Below are 13,454 nucleotides of genomic sequence, written 5' to 3' on the forward strand. Positions count from 1 at the left end.
TCAACTATATTTCAATTAAAAATCAAATTTAAAAATAGAATAAATAAAAAGAGGGACTCAAAAAAGGAAGGAAAACTCTTTTACTGCAATGACTACTTACTCCATTAGCTGGCCTCTCTTCTCTAAAATGTGCCCGGATAGAAAGGGACCATATGTCACAGGGCCACTTATGCATGTGCTAAATTGTTTGCAACAGACAAAGCTGTGATCTGGGGAAACTCGAAAACTAAGATGACTTTTAAATGGTTGAAAGAATGTGGAACAAAGGAGTCAGGACTTGGTCAGAAGGACTCTGCTTTTTTCTCTGTTCACAGAACTGGAGTCAATTTTATGTTTAAATGTTTCCCACAACAGTCAAATCGTTCTCAAATGTTTCACTGAAGCAGGGCTGCCTGGCAACCCAGATGTGTTGTGGGGCAGGGAGGGGAGCTGGGGAGGGGGCCCCAGGCAGGAAACATTATTTCTTCACTTCTTCCCAAGCAGAAAGAAAATTGTTCCTTTTCTCTCTTCCAGCAGAATACATTTAAAATGACAAGCTGGAGAAAATGAAAACAAACCTTTCCTTGGGAAACCCTCAACAGGGAAATGCATTTTTGACACAAGTGTGGGAAAATGAGTTTCCAGAATTTTCTGAATTAGCTCCAAATTGGCAGTCAAGGCAAACACCATTGTGTTGGACGGTCTCCTCCTCTTCAGGATGAGTCTGGGGACTGTCCAGTCATTCTCGAGGGTTCTACTTGACCCTGCAGATGGAAGCTCCGTTGGAAATGGAGGCCTGACAATTATCCAGGGCAAGCCAGGCATCGGGAAATTGCCTTTGAGGGCTTTTGGTATTCTCAGACATAAAAGGGATCAGGAGAAAGAAAAACACACTCCCCCAAAATTCAATTACAACAGCGCATACACAGACTGTGCTCAGAAATGAGGGGCATGGATTTGAACCTGTAGGTCTGACTCCCCTAGTAGAGAAGGGTTTATCTTCCATGTGGGGAAGGCACACATTCCTATTCATAGCATCACCATCCCCCCACGGGGAACTCTCTAATTGGAGCTGCCAAGGGGCACCAAGCAATTCAGAGGAACCAAGGGTGGCATAACAGAAGGTCCTGAAATACATCATCACCCATCATCACCCTGGAGCAGGTTGAAGACTGAATGCCCCCTCTTCCAGTTCATGTCCATTCAGATCCTCAGAACGTGACCTTATTTGTAATGAGGGTCTTCGCAGATATGACTAGTTAAGGATCTCAAAAGGAGGCCACTCTAGATTGGAATGGGTACTAAATCCAATGAACGGTTTCTTTCATTTAAAAAAAAAATTTTATTTTATATTAGGGTACAGTTGATCTACCATGTTGTGTTAGTTTCAGGCGTTCAGCAAGTGATTCAGTTATATACATAGATGTATCTATTCTTTTTCAGATTCCTTTCCCATGTAGGTTAGTACAGAGTATTAAGCAGAGTTCCCTGTGTTATACAGCAAGTTGTTGTTGCAAATATAACAGCAGGTTGTTGTTGTAAATGTGTGTATATGTTCATCCCAAATCCCTAATTTATCCCTCCCTCCCTTCCCCCTTGGGTAACCATAAGTTTGTTCTGTAAGTCTCTGAGTCTATTTCTGTTTTGTAAACAAGTTCATTTGTGTTGTTTTTTTTTAGATTCCATATGTAAATGATAAGTGATACCTGCATGTCCGATTTCTTTATAAGAGAAAGGAGAGGGCAATGTGAGAACAGATGCAGAGAAGAAACAGAGGGTGATGCGATGGGAAGACAGAGGCAGAGACTGGAGGGATGTGGCCACAAGTCAAGGAACCCCAAGGCTAACAGCCACCACCAGCAGCTGAAAGAGGTCAAGAAGCCTCTTCTCTGGGGCTGTCTGAGGGAGCACAGCCCTGTCAGTGCCTTGATTTCAGACTTCTTGCTTCTAGAACTGTCAGAGAAAAAATTTCTGTTGTTTTAAGACATCCAGTTTGGCGCAATTTGTTACAGCAGCCCCGGGACACGAATCCATTCTGCTTTGAGCCCTGACTTATGGATCAGGAGACGCAACCTGGCAGCCTGCAGACACAAGCGGGTCCCCAGGCCTGCATGGTGATGGCTGAAAAGTCATTCTGTTTGAAAGATTGTATTTAAAGTCTGCGTTTCCAGCTTCTCTTCAAGACCGGGAAACGTGGCAACCATTATTGGAGGTGAAAAGAGGCTGCTCCCTTTAAAAATGCACAGGAGAGAGAGAGAGAAAAAAAAAGAAAGATGGCTTTCCTGATGGCTCAGTGATAAAGCATCTGCCTCCCAATGCAGGAGACATGGGTTTGATCCTCAATCTGGGATGATCCAACATGGTTTGGAGCAACTAAGACCGTAAGCCCACAACTATTGAGCCTGTACTCTAGAGCCCAGGATCCACAAGTACTGACCCCATGGGCCACAGCTACTGAAGTCCAAACACTTTAGAGCCAGCGCTCTGCAAAAAGAGAAGCCACCGCAATGAGAAGCCCATGCACCACAGCTAGACAGGAGCCCTGCTTGATGCAACTAGAGAAAGCCCATGCATAGCAGCGAAGACCCAGCACAGCCATAAATACATAAATAAATAAAATTAAAAAAGGAAATGCACATGAATCAATTCCCCCACGGCTTGCTGCTTCCCCACCACCCCTATCATTTCCACAGTAGAGGGTGCACACGTCAGGTTGACTACTGCATGGAGGTGGCGGACTGTGTGGGCAAAATAAAATGCTTTCTATTACATACTGTGTTGATCTGGGGAGGTCTCGGGGGTGACTAATTGACATTATGGGGGCTGCTAATGCCCTCTTAGCTCTCCATTCCCCCATATAGCTGCCCTAATCTATATTCCCTGGCTAGCTGATAATAGACCTCTGATGTAAGCCAGTCCGTCTCTGTTTTGGTCATTTCTATTCATCAGAAACACTGAGAAGGCTTCTAATCATAACATGGTACAAAGGAGAACAAAGGCTTTAGTACTGGTGGGAAAGATTCAACCTGGCAAGATCCTAAGAATACTGCTAAGTGTGGGAAAGACAGTGAATGTTTGATCACTTGATGGAAAAAAAAAAAACCTCAACTGAACTGGAGGTTTTTTATTTTTTTAAATTGGTTCCATGTTTAATGTGTGGTTATAAGCTTAGAGGCAATAAAGAAAGGTCAAAACCAACAATCTTTTCTGCCACACACATCATCTCATGGGAAATATACACTGGGGTTGACCAAAAATTTTGTTATGGTTTTTTCATAGATCTTACAGAAAAATCCAAATGAACTTTTTAGTCAGCCCAATATATATATAAACCTATATATACATATATAAGCCTATATATATATATATATATATATAAATCTATATATATAGGCTTACATTTTAAGTATACAATTCAGTGGTGGTTAGTATAGTTATGCAGCCATCTCCACAATCTAATTCTAGAATATTTTCATCCCTCCAAAAAGAAACCTCACATCCTAGAGCAGTCATCCACCACTCATCATCTGTTTCACTGGATTCTGGCAACCACCAGCCTACTCTCTGTCTCTATGGCCCTGCATATCTAGATAGTTCCTATACAAAGAACTGTGCAATATGTGGTCCTTTGGGTCTGGCTTCTTCCACTCAGCCTCTTCTTTTCAAAGTTCATCCACAATGGTACTCTTTGTCAATACTTCGTTTCTTTCTATGGCCGTATTCTATTACATTGCAGGAATATATTAGAATTCACTTACTCATTCGTCTGTTGATGGATGTTTGGTTTGTTTCCATGTTTTGGCTGTTGTGAATAATGCTGCTGTAAGCATGTATTTTGGGCATATTTTGTGCCTGAGGAAGTTTAAGGAGACTCAGTTGTGAAGCTCCCTGATGGGCTTCAATCTATTAGGAGAGAGATCCCCCCTGAATCCCACCATCCACACACCAGGGGTATCCTGAGACTCTGCCCTCTGTTCTGGGTGGCTGAGAAACAAGGTTTCTCTCTACAAGATGAACCAAGGGCTTTCCTGGTGGCTCAGTGGTAGAGAGTCTGCCTGCCAATGCAGGAGACACAGGTTTGATCCCTGATCCAGGAGGTTTCCACATGCTGCGAAGCAACTAAGCCCATGTGCCACAACTATCAAGACCGTGCTCCGGAGCCCAGGACCTGCAACTACTGGAGCCCACACATCCTAGAGGCCACACTCAGCGTCAAGAGAAGCCACCACACTGAAAAGCCCATGCACCACAACCAGAGAGTAGCCCTCACTACTAGAGAAAAGCCCACGCAGCAACAACGCTCCAACACAGCCAGATAGATATAAATAAAACTTTTTTTTTAATAAAAAAAAAAGATGAACCTCACAAAGCCCTTCTAGAGTTGATGTGAGCCAGTTTCTGCAGTCTAACTGCATTCTCTTGTCATATACTGAGATTCTAGAAATGAACTCATCTACAAATCTTAACCTGCTGAAAAAAATACTACTCCCTTAACATTCTTGCATACAGCAAGCTTCTTCCTATAGGACATCTCCTTAAAAGCTTTTTCTCTGCCTTCATGCTTCATCCTTTTTGTTTCTTCATTGGAACAATGCTAGGAACCTGCAGCAGCTCTTAAATACACATGATGTTGTGTTAATTTGGTTGGGAAGACATTCGTAATTAACAAGAATGACTGTCCATATCCCTACCAGTCACACTAGGATGGAAACAATGAATCGATAGGTCTCACGTTCAACATCCAATGAAGGCCCCTTCAGTTCAGTTCAGTTCAGTCGCTCAGTCATGTCCGACTCTTTGCGACCCCATGAACCGCACCACGCCAGGCCTCCCTGCCCATCACCAACTGCCGGAGTTCACTCAAACCCATGTCCATCGAGTCGGTGATGCCATCCAGCCATCTCATCCTCTGTCGTCCCCTTCTCCTCCTGCCCCCAATCCCTCCCAGCATCAGAGTCTTTTCCAATGAATCAGCTCTTCCCATGAGGTGGCCATAGTATTGTAGTTTCAGCTTTAGCATCATTCCTTCCAATCAACACCCAGGACTGATCTCCTTTAGGATGGACTGGTTGGATCTCCTTGCAGTCCAAGGGACTCTCAAGAGTCTTCTCCAACACCACAGTTCAAAAGCATCAATTCTTCAGCGCTCAGCTTTCTTTATAGTCCAACTCTCACATCCATACATGACCACTGGAAAAACCATAGCCTTGACTAGACGGACCTTTGTTGGCAAAGTAATGTCTCTGCTTTTCAATATGCTATCTAGGTTGGTCATAACTTTCCTTCCAAGGAGTAAGCGTCTTTTAGTTTCGTGGCTGCAGTCACCATCTGCAGTGATTTTGGAGCCCAAAAATAAAGTCTGCCACTGTTTCCACTGTTTCCCCGTCTCTTTCCCATAGCCTTACTGGTCCTCTATTTTGAGACCTGCCTCTGCAAAGTGAGGGCTATTTAAGACTGGATGCTTGGTACAGACTTGCCTCTCTTATTTTCCTTTTTTATTCTTCTGGGAGGGCTACCTCTTTACTTCATCATGTTTTTCTTAAACAGGAAAAAAATCACCTTCTAGGATTTAGACCCTGAAGTGTCCATGATCAGAGCTGGCAGGCAAATCTTACACAGAAAGGGAGAAAGCAGTCATGTAAACAGCTGTATACTTCTTAGTTCTTCTTGAGAAAAGGAGATAGAGAGATACCTTTTTTTTTTTTTTTTTTGCTTTTGAGGGTAGTGACTTGAGCCGAAGAGGCAGCTATCTTTGAGAGGAAGCTTGGTGGACATATCACCAGCTGATAGAACTTGGGATAACTACTTGAGATCTACAGAAATCCAGAAACACAAGGAATCCAAGGCAGGTGATGCCAAGTATCTTGTTTTCTCTCTTTCTTGGTCACCTCTGAAACGCTGAGGTTGTTTGAATGAACTTTTTGGCCGACACCAACAGTTTGGATGTTTTGATTTATAATTGATTATATTGATTAAGAGTTAAGATACTTAACTCTTGGTGGGGAAGGAATAGAATGAAGGAATGTGTCAGAAGAGAAATCAAGGAGACAGTCTTGACAGCTTTTGACCAAAGGAACACCTAGGAATGAGATGTGTGTGCATGCAAAGTTGCTTTAGTCGTATCTGACTCTGCGACCCCATGGACTGTAGCTTGCCAGGCTCTGTGGGCATGAGATAAACTGTTTACTTTCCCACCCAAATCTGTACACAGACCATCCATACCCTCTGAACATCAAAGATGTAGACGAATAGCTGTCAATCAGGGTGATTCTGTCCTCAGGGGATACTTGACAATGTCTGGAGACAGTGTGGTTGTCACAACTGGAGAGAAGGTACCATGCTAGTGGGTGGAAGCTAGGGATGCTGTTAAGCATCCTACGGCAGCCGTGTCACAGAATGATCTAGACACAAGGGCCTCTCTTGCGGAGGCTGGGAAATCCTGGCATAGACTAAACCAGTCCGTATGCTACTCATCTTCTTTTCATTACGAGACACGAGATATGCTCCGTGTAAACTCATGGCAGCAGCATAATGTAATCTTGTAATGAGGAAAGACTCTTTATGACTCTCTTAGCATCCCTAATTCCAATTACAGAGTTGCAGGGTTCTGAATTAGTTACACTTGGAGAAGAACATCTCCCCTGCATTTCTGTGAATTACGGATTTCAATTAAGCAAGCTTATTTTAAATGGGAGAGGACTGCCTTAGCTTCTTTAGGGATCCATTTCAGCTGCTTCCTGAAAAGACCAGAGATGCCATGGCCTCCCCAAGTCTTCCCTTCAAAGACCTGTGAGGTCAAGAGCAATCTACTTGCTCTAACACTGGCAACCTGAGATAATGTGAACACTGGTTTAAACACAGGGAGTAATTTCACAACCTCAGTCCTAAGATTGCGCTTTGAGTGAGGATTGTGGTCCTCAGCATCCGGGCTGTCATTAGCATTCAGGCACATAGAAACAGCAATGGGAGTTTTCAGGGATGATGACCCCAACTGTCAATATGTTTTGAAAACACTCAGAATAGAAAATAATGCTTATGTTTGCTGTAAGGAATCTTGATATTATTTCAAGAAACTTCAGTTAGTAAGTCACAAAGGAAAACATCCATGAAAAGGATAGTTCGTGATACAAATTTGACATTAGGTATTTGCTTTTGCATTAACTCAGTAAATGTTTATTGGTTCTTTACTCTGTGGTAAGCCATATAGTCGCTTTCCCCGATGGCTCAGCAAGTAAAGAATCTGCCTGCAATTCAGGAGACACAGGAGACACAGGTTCGATTCCTGGGTTGGGAAGATCCCCTGGAGGAAGGCATGGCAACCCACTCCAGTATCCTTGTCTGGAGAATCCCGGGGACAGAGGAGCCTGGCGGGCTACAGTCTAAAGGGTCTCAAAGAGTCAGACACGACTGAGTGACTAAACACGCACGCGTGCAAGTCATATAGTAACAAGGGTTCATTACCATATTTTTAAATGAACAAACAGGCCCAGAGATATTAAAGGACATTTTCAGGTTCACACAGCTGAACAGCAGCAGAGAGGACTGGCATGTACTATTATAGCTTTTCTGACTTCCAGCCTTCTGTATTTTTTTCTTAACCCCATGTATTTTACAAACATCTATGTTGTCAAATTCTTTTTTGTGAAATCTAATTGTAACTTGGACTAAACAGTGTCTCTGTAAGCTAAGGCGGTAAAAACTCCCTGTGGTGTTAATCCTGGGGAACAAACAGGTATCAGTGTGCGTTGTGTTGTTACAGTGAGCTGTCATGTATTCCCCAGGAATGTCCAAAGTGACCAGAGCTGCTAGGTAACTTACTGAGATGCACAGATTCCACGCCTTCATCCCTCCTCTCCCAGTAACTGGTTCAGCCCCATGTTTGAGAACAGAGCCACCCTCAACCAAGAACTCATTTGAGTTTGTTACATTCATGATTGTATCTCCTCGTGAAAAGTTTGTGTCCAGTGGCAAAACATTTAAGCTAGCCAAGTCCTAGATCAGAATCATTGCTAGTTTTCATTTCTGCTCTTCTAATTCAGTGGCCTACTGCACGCAAATCTCCCTTCCCCTGACTCCTTCACTGTCGATGGCAATGGTCATCTTTGGGCTTCCTGGGTGGCACAGTGGTAAACAACCCACCCGCCAATGCTGGAGATGCAAGAGACATGGGTTCTATCCCTAGGTCGGGAAGATCCCTTGGAGAAGGAAGTAGCAAACCATTCCAGTATTCTTGCCTGGAGAATCCCACAGACAGAGGAGCCTGGAGGGCTACAGTCCATGAAGCTGCAAAGAGTCAGACATGACTGAGTGACTGAGCATGTACAAGCCATATGCAAGAGACAAGGGGCCTAAACCCATGGAACTGACCTGCTTACAAATATTTGTAAAACATACATGTGGGTATTCTTCCTTTACGTTGGTCATTATTTTATTTTTTATTTTTCAAAAAAGCTTTCTAAAATAATGTTATATCCACAGGAAACAAAGTTTCAACCTCCACACCTTGACTTTTGAGTCTCAGGAACCTGACTGATCATAAAGCAGGGGTTGCTTTTAAATTAGATGCATGAAGTAGCTAACGAAATGCAGGCTGCTTCCTCAAGCCTGTGGAAGAGAGTATTGTTTGTGAAAACCGTCTTGTAAAGGAGGCTTAGGTCAAGTTTCCATGTCTGTTATTGATCCTATAAAAATTCCCTAGAAGTCCAGGCTAAGTCCAAGCATCACAGCCTTGTCAGCAAAGCTATCTTCCAAGGAGATGATGGAGAACATTTTTGGATTTCATGGTCAAGAGGGGTCTTTCAAATCCCCGTCCCTTTGTAAGTTTCCCATGAATTTCTCAGCTGGGTTCCAGTGATGGGCCAGATGGATTTCTCCTGTGATTGAACCAGTGACTACTGTTGACGGCAGCTGGATAAATAAATGTGCATTTCCATGCACTGCTACTTTCGAGAGGAAGAAAGTGGTGTTCCCTAAATTTCAGTGAGCCTCACACAAACTTACTTTGCCCCACATACATCTTTTTGTGTTTCTGAATACTTCTTTCCTTAGAAGAATTAACTAAATTAAAATTAAAATATGGGCTTCCCCAATGGTTCAAAGTAAAATTCTTTACCCAAAGGTAAAGAATCCACTCGCAATGCAAGAGATGCAAGAGACAGTTTTGAACCCTGGGTCAGAAAGATCCCCTAGAGAAGGAAATGGCAACCCACTCCAGTATTCTTGCCTGGAGAATCCCACGGACAGAGGAGCCTGGAGGTCTACAGTCCATGTAGCTTTAAAGAGTCAGACATGACTGAGCGACCGAGCATGGATAAGCCATATGTCCAAAGACAAGGGGCCTAAACCCATTGAACTGACCTGCTTGGAGAGTCCATGGAGTCGCAAAGAATCAGACATGACTGAATCAACTGAGCACATACGAATTAAAATACAATGAAATATGTTATCTGGAAAGGGAATGCTAGCTTTCCTTACAGCCTTCCCATTCTAATCATGGCAGCTGCATTTTTCACTTCCAATGTCTTGGAGTCATCCTTGACTCTGTTTTTCTCCCACCTCTCTCTCCCCAGGACTCAAATCCATGGTTGGAAAGACCAGGAAGGCAGAAATGGGGTTGCTACCCTTCCTGGCATCAACCAATATTCCACCCAGAACCCTGTCATTCTCATCTTTTGTGCCCCCAAAGCTCTTGTCATTATAAAACTTTTTTTTTTTCTCTTTAAAAAGATCCTAGTAAAATGAGAATCAATACAGTTTTCAGAACGGACCTGGTAGCTGTTGTTTTATGCAAAGCAGGATGTCCTTTTACTGCCAAAATAGAATTCAGTGCTTATTGAAATTTTGATAGATGTTTAAAAACAACCCTGATAGTAATAGCCAACACTTGTAGAAGCACTTTTACATGTCAGGTACTGTTATAAGCACCTTACAAATAAGTATGAGCCACTGAATCCTCCCATCCCTATGGCAGTAGGTACCAACATCACATCTGCATGAGGAAACTAAGGGACGTGGAGATGAGATGGCAGGCCAGGGAAGTGGACCAGAATCGAGACCAGTTGGTTGCAGGACCTGATTTCTCCAACATCACCCTCATCTTTGTGAAGGAAAACAAAGACAACAACTCCTCCTCTCCCGTGAACCAGGTCTGACTGCCCCACCTGCCGTGGAAAGCTCTGCATCTTAGTTGCAGGGACCCGGTTGTTCACACATATTCACCCCTAGAGCTTGCTTTTTGAAAGAGGGAAGTTAGGGATAAGTACAAATGGGAAGGGGGCTTCCCTGATAGCTCAGTTGGTACAGAATCCACCTGAAATGCAGGAGACCTGGGTTCTTATGACTCTGGAATTTTTAAAACTTGTTAGCAGTACTACTAATTCCCTGTCTTCTGTAGCTCCTTTCCAATGCCTGGGCTGGATATGTTTGTTTTATAATAGAATGACATGAAACCAAGGTGCTAAGAGACTCAGTGGAAATAAAACTCAGACCTTCCAGATCAGTATCTTTCTCCTCTCAAGGCAGGAGGAAGCGAACCTGGCTCCTTTTATCGAAATACCTCCTCTCCTGCAGTTATAAGATTGGCACTTTCATTAAGACAACTAGTTTATTTTTCCTTACCCCAGAGATAGCAGGCACCAGGTTGACCACCCCTCAGTACAGATGAGATTGAGAAGTCCCCAGAGGGTACATTTTGTACTTTGTAGAAGATGCAGGATTACATAACATCATGGAAAGTGATTCTGCAAAACACTTGTTCATATCCCAAACCAGTGGCAAAGAAGGATCTGGTAAAACTAGTCCACTTAAAAATTGAAAGAAAAAAATTATAAGGATGATCATTAGACACTTCAGAAGAAAATTATCCAAATCCAAAGGACTAAGAAATGCCTCGAGAAATGTATCAAAACCTTTGAATGCCTTTGGTAAAAACAAACAAACCCTTTAAAAAGGACCATTCTTATCTTCAGACAACCAAATTTAAACCAAAGTGAAATATGCCAGAAGATGTCATCAGTCTATTTTGTGAATATTTTCCCAAGCAACTCAAGCCACATGTGATTAATTTTTTATTCTAAAAGGAACCAAAGCATTGCTGCAATTATAACCTAAGTCATTCTTAATGATGATCATTAAAAAAGTCTGATTTTGGTCATCTTTATCTTTTAAACAAGTCTCAAGTAAATATTTTTTCATTATTCTGAAATTCTGGGCCATGTTTTAAGAGGATTTGCGTTAAGTGGCTTTCCCCCTAGTATTAATTATCCTCATATAACAGGTTGCCCTGATCTAAACCCCAGAATCATTATCCAGAGTGACAGAGCAGGCCTATTACATTTTCCGTATGATCTGCTGAACCAGCAGAGGTCATGGGAGGTGGGTTATTCTGTGGTTGCTTTAATTTGGTTTTCTTTTTTTCTTTTATTATGAGATGAAATACCTCTAATAAAGAATCTTCTGTTGAGGGATGTCCCTTGTTGCCTAGTGGTTAGGATTATGGGCTTTCATTGAAGTGGCCTGGGTTCAATCCCTATTCAAGGAACTGAGATCCTATAAGTCATGAAGAGTGGCCAAAAAACAAATAAGTTAAATAGTGTTTGTCACAAACTGGGGTTTCCTCAGTTCCTAACTGGCAAGATTTAACCCTACCAAATAAAAAAGGATATTATTCTTGGCTTTTTTTTTTCACGCTTACACTCAAAGTGAGATGGCAGATGGTGAGATATGTCTATATCTTTCCTTGAGCCCACTGAACACATACTTTGTCATGTAACCAAATATCTGCATGTCTATAAAAAATTTTAAAGCTTAAAAAAATGTCACATTGTGGTGACCTAAATGGGAAGGGAATCCAAAAAAGAGGGGATATATGTACACATATGGGCTTCCTAGGTGGTGCCAGTGGTAAAGAACCCACCTACCAATGCAGGAGACAAAAGAGATGTAGGTTTGATCCCTGGGTCAGGAAGATCCCCTGGAGGAGGACATGGCAATCCAGTCTAGTACTCTTGCTGGAGAATCCTATGGACAGAGGAGCCTGGTGGTCTACAGGGTCCATAGGGTCGCACAGAGTCAGACACAACTGAAGTGACTTAACATGCACACATGTAAACCTATAGCTGATTCACTGTGCTGTACAGCAGAAACCTAACACAACATTGTAAAGAACTATACTCCAATCGAAATTAATTTTAAAAAGTTATAAACATAAAGTGAAAGTCACTCAGTCGTGTCCAGCGCTTTGCAACTCCATGGACTATAGAGTCCATGGAATTCTCCAGGCCAGAATACTGGAGTGGGTAGCTGTTGCCTTCTCCAGGGGATCTTCCCAACCCAGAGATTGAACCCAAGTGTCCTGCATTGCAGGCGGATTCTTTACGTCTGGGCCAATCAAACCAAAACCTAAGCTGTAAATGTCTCAAGGTTATAGAATTGAAACCTAAGGAGGTGTGTGTGTGTGTGTGTGCGTGCGCGCGCTTAGTTGCTCAGTGTGTCCAATTCTTTGTGACCCCATGGACTGTAGCCCAGCAGCCTCTTCTGTCCAGGGGGATTCTCCAGGCAAGAATAGTGGAATGGGTTACCATGCCCTCCTCCAGGGGATCTTCCCAACCCAGGGATCAAACCCAGGTCTCCCACATTGCAGGCGAATTCTTTATCAACTGAGCTACAAGGGGAGCCCAAGAATACTGCAGTGGGTAGCCTATCCACTCCAGCCTTGTCCAGCGGATCTTCCCAGCCCAGGAATGGAACCGGGGTCTCCTGCATTGCAGGTGGATTCTTTACCAACTGAGCTATCAGGGAAGCCCATAAATATAAAGTAACCATATTTTCATCACCCTTTTGGCCATGGAACATTTTAATACTTAATAAATCTGTTTATGCATCCCCCCCAAAAAAATTATATCCCTCTTCAAGTTCAGTGGTAATTCAAGGTCAAAAGAGAGTGATTAATTTAGTCTTGTTTCTTGGGGGTGCAATTTCGGCCCATTTTCTCCCACCTCCTAATATATACAGTGCAGCTGCTGAAAGCCTGTGGTCAGGTGCAGAAACTGGCTTCCAGTGTGAAGCAGGAGGATCCCTAAAGGTGGTGAAAATGGAATCTTCTGGTATATGCACCCCAACTTCCCTTCCAGTGTCGTCCCAGGCGCGCCTAAGCCTATCTCAAGTGCAGACCTACCTCAAGATGAAGAAGTCCACGGTGGAATTGCTGGCCACGGTGACATAGGCAGTGACCACATCTCCCTGCTTGACGGGCCTGGAGGGCAGCCAGATGGCCACGTTGCCGTCTAGACGCAGCTCGCTGTGCTGGGCGCTGTCCTGAGCGCGGTAGAGGCCCACGGTGCTGATCCTCTGCAGGTGGGACGTGCTCTCCTGCAGTCCATCCTTGCCGGGGCGGATGGCATTGCCCTTGCGGACATCGCCCCCGGAACAGTCTCCACGCTCGTCCCCGGGCTGCACGGCGTAGTAGAGCTCCACGG

This window comes from Bison bison, unplaced genomic scaffold (genome assembly GCF_000754665.1).
Source record: "Bison bison bison isolate TAMUID 2011002044 unplaced genomic scaffold, Bison_UMD1.0 scf7180017864160, whole genome shotgun sequence".
Taxonomy (NCBI): Eukaryota; Metazoa; Chordata; class Mammalia; order Artiodactyla; family Bovidae; genus Bison; species Bison bison.